This window comes from Coenobita brevimanus, chromosome 86 (assembly GCF_032717465.1).
Source record: "Coenobita brevimanus isolate Jiangsu-jjx chromosome 86, ASM3271746v2, whole genome shotgun sequence".
Classification (NCBI taxonomy): Eukaryota; Metazoa; Arthropoda; class Malacostraca; order Decapoda; family Coenobitidae; genus Coenobita; species Coenobita brevimanus.
In genome coordinates this window covers 33618271-33625271 of record NC_137039.1, presented here as the reverse complement: position 1 = coordinate 33625271, position 7001 = coordinate 33618271, and positions in this window count along the sequence as shown.

The following is a 7001-nucleotide window of genomic DNA, read 5'->3' as shown; positions in this document are numbered from 1 at the left end:
TGTGTGTGTGTGTGTGTGTGTGTGTGTGTGTGTGTGTGTGTGTGTGTGAGAGAGAGAGAGAGAGAGAGAGAGTCAAAACCCAACAATCACTGAAACACAAAAACAACAGCAACAAAAAGCTAACAAAAAAAAAAAAAAAAATTAGAGCGAGTGTGAAAGTGAGAAAGTGAGCGAGAAAAAAGTCAGCGTGGCCGTGATAGTTGTGGTTACGGTTACGGCGAGCACTATAGTCATTTCCGGTGGCCCTGTGTTCCATTTTTAATGTGCTCGTTACGGGGAGGTGTTCAATGCAGGCGTCGGGGGAAGGTGTCGGCGTCGGGGGGTGGTGTCGGCGTCGGGGGGGTGTCGGCGTCAGGGGGGGGTGTCGGCGTCAGGGGGGGGTGTCGGCGTCAGGGGGGGTGTCGGCGTCAGGGGGGGTGTCGGCGTCGGGGGGGGTGTCGGCGTCGGGGGGGGGGTGTCGGCGTTGGGGGGGTGTCGGCGTCGGGGGGGAGTCGGCGTCGGGGGAGTGGGGGTGTCGGCGCTATGGCTCGCTGGGGCTTTAACCTCAGTGGAGTGGGATTAATACCACTAATACCACGCCCGATGGTATAAATGGCTGGTATTTGTTGTGGACAGTGATACGTGGTTGTTAGTGGAGGATTTATTGGAACAACGTATACCTGAACAAATGATAAAGGACGTACTGGACAATAAACACAATAAACATAAATATAAACATAAAAGGAAAAACACCGGGGGAGTAATACACTAATACCACGCCGGATGGTATGGTCTGGCTGGCCGTTAGTTGCTTTTACGAACTGCAAAGGATCGGAGGATGGATGGATGGATGGATGGATGGGTGAATGAATGAATGAATGAATGAATGGATGGATGGATGGAAGGATGGATGAAAGAATGAATGAATGAATGGATGGATGGATGGATGGATGGAAGAATGAATGAATGAATGAATGAATGAATGGATGGATGGATGGATGGAAGAAAGAATGAATGAATGAATGAATGAATGGATGGATGGTCGGATGAAAGAATGAATGAATGAATGAATTAATGACTGGATGGATGGATGGATGGATGAATGAATGAATGGACACAAAAATATAAGTGGATAACTGCAGCATTTCCAGTAAACACAAAACATGCAGCTTTCTGTCTGTGTGTACGACTCGATCACGATGGAAGAAGAAAAGAAATAGCAAAGAAAAAGGTCCTTCCAAGTCCAGCAAACCCTCTCGTCGATAATGGCAGGGAAAAAGTAAAAAGGAACGTCATGAAATTTAGGAAAACTGACATCAAAGTTTCCCAGTCCAGTACAAAAGGCTAACACGTACTACCAAGTTTAGAAGTGGTATAAATATTGTACTAATTCTTTCCTCTGTGCTTTGGATAGGTGACTTTCGGGCCAACTGCCTACCTGTGAGACTTTTTTTCCAATCCAGTGACCTTTATTTTTGATCCATGGCTTCATAATCGTCTATATGAATATCTCTCAGCCTTAAAAAAATAATAATAAAAAAAAAGGGAGGGGAGAGGCTTTCTAGATAAGGCATTGAATAGTCGGAGCCCAAGCAGACGGCCATGTACAGACAGACACACACAACCCCAAACATTACTTTCCTGGTACGTGGGCAGTTAATATCAGGATGGTCTCTACTATCATCACCATTACTACCATCGTCGTTACCATCACCATTACTACCACTGTCACTACCATCACCATTACTACCATCGTCGTTATCATCACCATTACTACCATCGTCGTTACCATCACCATTACTACCACTGTCCCTACCATCACCGTTACTACCATCGTCGTTACCATCACCGTTACTACCATCGTCGTTATCATCATCATTACTACCATCATCGTTACCATCACCGTTACTACATGTTGGCCTTGGAAAAACACGTACCATTATAGTTCGTAAAAATCTCTGGCCTACCCTAATGGCCCACACACCACAGAGAGCCCGCCGCCACAACTTTCTCATACACTACCAAAATTGCAAGTTAATCTGCCACAAAAGGGGGAGCCGCAACCCCCATTCGTTGTCGGGGAGGGATAAGGATATGAAGAGGGGCCTCCATCCTCGGGTAAGAAGGCCACGTGTCAGGTCAGGTCACGGAGGGTCATGGGCACCTCATGGTTTGTGAAATATTAAACGCTTCAGTGTTGATGTCACTTTACTACCCATTTTTTTTATTTTTTTGAAGATTTATACAATGGTACATGGGCTAGGCATCGCTTCTGTCGTCTGTGCGTGTCTGTCAGTCTGTCTGGGCTCAGGCCTTTGAAAGATTTAAATTTGGAAACCTAATTCTAAGTAAGTTGGTAGTTAATTGACATCATCTAGATCTAGTTCGAACAAGGTCATGGGTCAAAGGTCGTCGTTCGTTCGAGTGAATAGATATCTACCCTAAACAGACTGCTGCTCCTGTTTCGGTTGTATTCTAGTTTAATTCTCCTGTCACTTGAACATTTAATCAGCACAGGAAATCCCTTTTATAATTTTTTCTACTTGCCTTAAACTGCGATCGCCACCTTCATTTAAGTCAACGGTCATGTAGCAACAAATCACAAAGGCTACGAGTATTGGTGCGCTTGACGAACGAGACTGCATTTCCATAACCACCATCAATATAACCACTGCCGACACGCTCACCAACATTTTTCAGATTATTTCACAGGACCATCATTTAGTCACTTCACGATGATGATATATTTCTTTACCTTAATTGCGCGACCATAAGATAATTTTACTAAACTGAAGGAGAACCCCAAGTTATGAAGAGGCTAATGAAGGAAGTATTCTACACCTTCAATTCGTAAAGTCTTCCCTAAACTAGATAATACCGTAGAGTAGCAGCGAAAATAAAGAACGTATTCGGGCTGAAGGGGTTAGCCTCTGTTTAACATTCCGCTGCCACTGGGACGTCAAGAAGGCCGTAACAAAAGCAGAGGAAGTCCGGGTTTATGTCCGAGTTGAGGAGAGACTTAATTTTAAAGCAACATTAAGACTTTCTCTACTATCCCTTGAGAAAGCCGAAGTAGCCCTCTTTAACACATTTTCTTCGAGACAGATTTTTTTTTTAATGCTAACAGAAACCACAGCACTGAAAGCCTAAAAAAAAAAAAATATCCCTTCCAATGAAACCCGAACCAAGGAGAGTTAAAATCATACAAATATCTGCTCATTTCAAGATCCCTAGATACACTGAGTTTAAAAGACTGCGGGTCATAGGCAGTGGGAAAGACAGACCAAGGAAAAGAAGTCTTGAGCTAACCAGCAGCATGTATGAATGACTGTAAAGACCAGTTAACGCCTGCATTAAAAAGCTTGACGGAAATGCGATGAGAATGCGCTGCTAAACGGATGCTGCGTGCCCGCCGTAATGGGGTAATTACTTTGCTTATGATGACGCCCGTCCTCTAAAAGAATAACAGCAAAAAATAATAAATACATAACAGAAAAATCAGTAACACTCACCAGCCTTGGGTCAAGAGAGATGTAGAATTGTCTCCCCTGGGACAAGATGCAACATGAGCACTGAAAAGAAAAAGAAAACGTTAATTATATATTTTTTTTCCTCATGTGACAGTTTCTTAATCCCTTCACTACGATGACGTATTAATTAAGTTTATTCCTGCTCCCTCCAGACGACTGTGTATTCAGTTTAAGAATGATCTATATAACGAAAGTGGTTAACGAAGACTAACTTATCTTTCTAGTTTACCAAGTCGTTTCATCATTTCAAGAGATCTCACCAAGCTGAATAAAATCGTACGGCTGTAGCAAGAATAAAATACAAAGATTACATATTTTGGTGTTAAACAGAACCGACTTGTGTTTTTGGAAAATAACGAAAATAAAAACACTGTATCCTCGACCTGAAAGCAACCCAATCTGTTACCCTTATCACTGCCCAAAGGTGTGACAATCGTAATCATTATTATTAACGCCATCATTAGCGCCCTCTATCCTCTCGTTATCAGTGTCATTTACAACACGGGACGGCTGTTAATGCCATATAATTTACTGGTAATTAGGAGTGCCGTGATGGTTATTTACAGAAGTTATTTACACTTTGTCTTCTTGCGTTTCTGTGTCTTGTTGCTGTTTTTCGGGTCTTTTTTTTTTTTCTGTGTGCTGTTATTTTGTTGATTTTATACCTCTCTCTCTCTCTCTCTCTCTCTCTCTCTCTCTCTCTCTCTCTCACACCATTCTTTCCCCCTCAGGCTATGAACACAATCTGCCACTTTCTCCAAGGAATTACCAACACCCTGCACCACTATCACCACCAATATCACCACTATTACCACCACCTATCACCACCATCTACCAAAACCCCTATCACCACCACTATCACCACCGTTTATCACCACCATCTATCACCACTAGTATCACCACTATCACCATTAATCACTCCCTGTACCACCATCGCCATCATTACCATTACCATCACCACCGCTATCACCACCATCACCATCATGTCACTCCCTGCACCATCACCACCACCACTACCACCACCACCATCACCAATATCTCCACTTTCACCACCATTATTACCAACATCTGCCAGTCCCTATTACACCATCAACATCAGTATTACTATCACCACCATTTATCACCACTATCATTTGTCACTTCCTGCTACATCACCACCAATATCACCACTATCATTTGTCACTTCCTGCTACATCACCACCAATATCACCACTATCACCACCATCATCTTTCACATTCTGTACCATCATCATCACTAAAATCGTAACTACCACTCCAACATCACCACAATCAGTATCCTCCTCACCAGAATCACCATCATCATCATCAACACCTGCACCACCACCACTGCTTCTCTTCTACTGTCATCATTACCAGTGTCATAACTACCAACACCATCATCATCATCACCATCCCTCGCCTCTCATAATCACCACCCTAACCACCAACACCATCATCACCAATATCACCATCATCTTATCACTGACCATCATCCTCATCCTCACTGTCATCACCACCATCATCATCATCATCATCATCATCATCACTTCCAACGCCAAACCATTACTATTACAACCATCATCACAACCATCACCATCACCATCATCATCATCCTCATCATCATCATCACCAACATCACAATAACAACGACGACGATGATGATACTGATGAAAATGATGATGATGATGGTCGCACGGTAAACATTAGAATCATCACCACCACCATCACCACAATCACCACCACCACCACCACCATCATCATCATCTCCTAAACGACCGGGACTGCCATTATAGGAAACAGCTTTCTTTTAATTGTTATTTTTGATCTTGGAAAAAAAGTTTGGGATAATGAGGCGAGTAAGAGAGAAAAATACGATAATTGGCGTTTTTAAGGAAATCTGGGAGTAAGAGCTGAATGGAGAGAGAGAGAGAGAGAGAGAGAAATACAAGACAGCCCAAACTTCGAATGAGAACGAAAATTAATGGCACACACACACACACACACACACACACACACACACACACACACACACACACACTTCGAAAGGGTGTTTTACGGAGCGTGGACACCAGAAATAAGGCAAGGGAAAAAAGGAGGTAGGGATGATAAAGGGAAAGGGATAAAAAGGGAAGCAGAATAATTAAGAAGAGGATATGAGAAAGGGAGAGAAGAAAATATGCAGGAGAGGGGAGAGAAGACGGACAAAGACAGACGAAACTAAAACAGGTGAGACGGAGGAAAAGAATGAGGGAAGAGGAGTGAATCTGGACGAGAGAGAGAGAGAGAAAGAGAGAGAGAGAGAGAGAGAGAGAGAGAGAGAGAGAGAGAGAGAGAGAGAGAGAGAGAGAGGATTATTTTCTTGCTATCTTCAGTTAATTAGTTTTCAATTTAGATAAGGCTCTTCAAAACAAAGGAGTTATGTGTACAGAATAGCCTGTACTAACCCCATATAGCTTTTACTAACCCTACCTTTAATAATGATCTATCTTAAAACGGAATAAAATCATCTGAAAACGTGTGCGTAAAATTAAACCCTTAAACTGAAGCCACACGAAAATTGCGTGCAAAGACTATAATGAAACTCTAAAACAGAATAAAACAACTGAAAATTGCGTGCATAAGCCCTAATAAAACACATTAAACCACGTCACTGCACTAAGTAGAAGCTTGCTAAATTAACTGATAATATAGTAATCGTGCAAACAGGAAACACGCTTCATCACTGATCTGTTAATTCAGAAGAGACGTTTCCTATAATACTGGACGGGATCACAGAAAAATAAGCATGAACGCAAAATTTATATAGTGTTCGCTCGTTTCCATCTCTTTCACAATAATAAGGTCTTTGTATATAGATTCCTGCTGCCTCCGAGCAAGTTAATTTTGCTTCTGTGAGATCTGTCGTAGCGAGAGAACGGAAATATATTGCTAGACTAAGGCCGCTTAAAAAAGAAAAAAAAATCATCTACTGTATATTGCTACACTAAGGCCGCGTAAAAAGAAAAAAAAAATCATCTACTGTATATTGCTAGACTAAGGCCGCGTAAAAAAAAATAATGAACTAGATACTAATAAAAGAAAAATGACTCAACATGAAAAGACAAAAATATGAACATAATCAAGTCTCATTTCCCAAACATCACAAAACTGACGAATAATAAAAAAAAAAAAAAGTAGAATTGAACAAGGGATGGAGGTGATACAAACAACCCGACGACGAATTATAAAAAAAGAAAGATATAAGTTAGCATGGAATAAATTAAGGGTGTAAAACGGCGGAAGTTTGCGTTATTACTATTATTATTATTATTATTATTATTATTATTATTATCATTATTATTATTATTATTATTTTTGTACCGGGAAAATAATGGGTGACGATAATGATGATGGAGGAGTCACATAAACGTATCATGGCACCTGCTGTGTTAATTTCCTGGTTTGAGGAGGAAAAAATATTGCTTTTCGTGTCCCGCACTCCTTCCGTGCCGT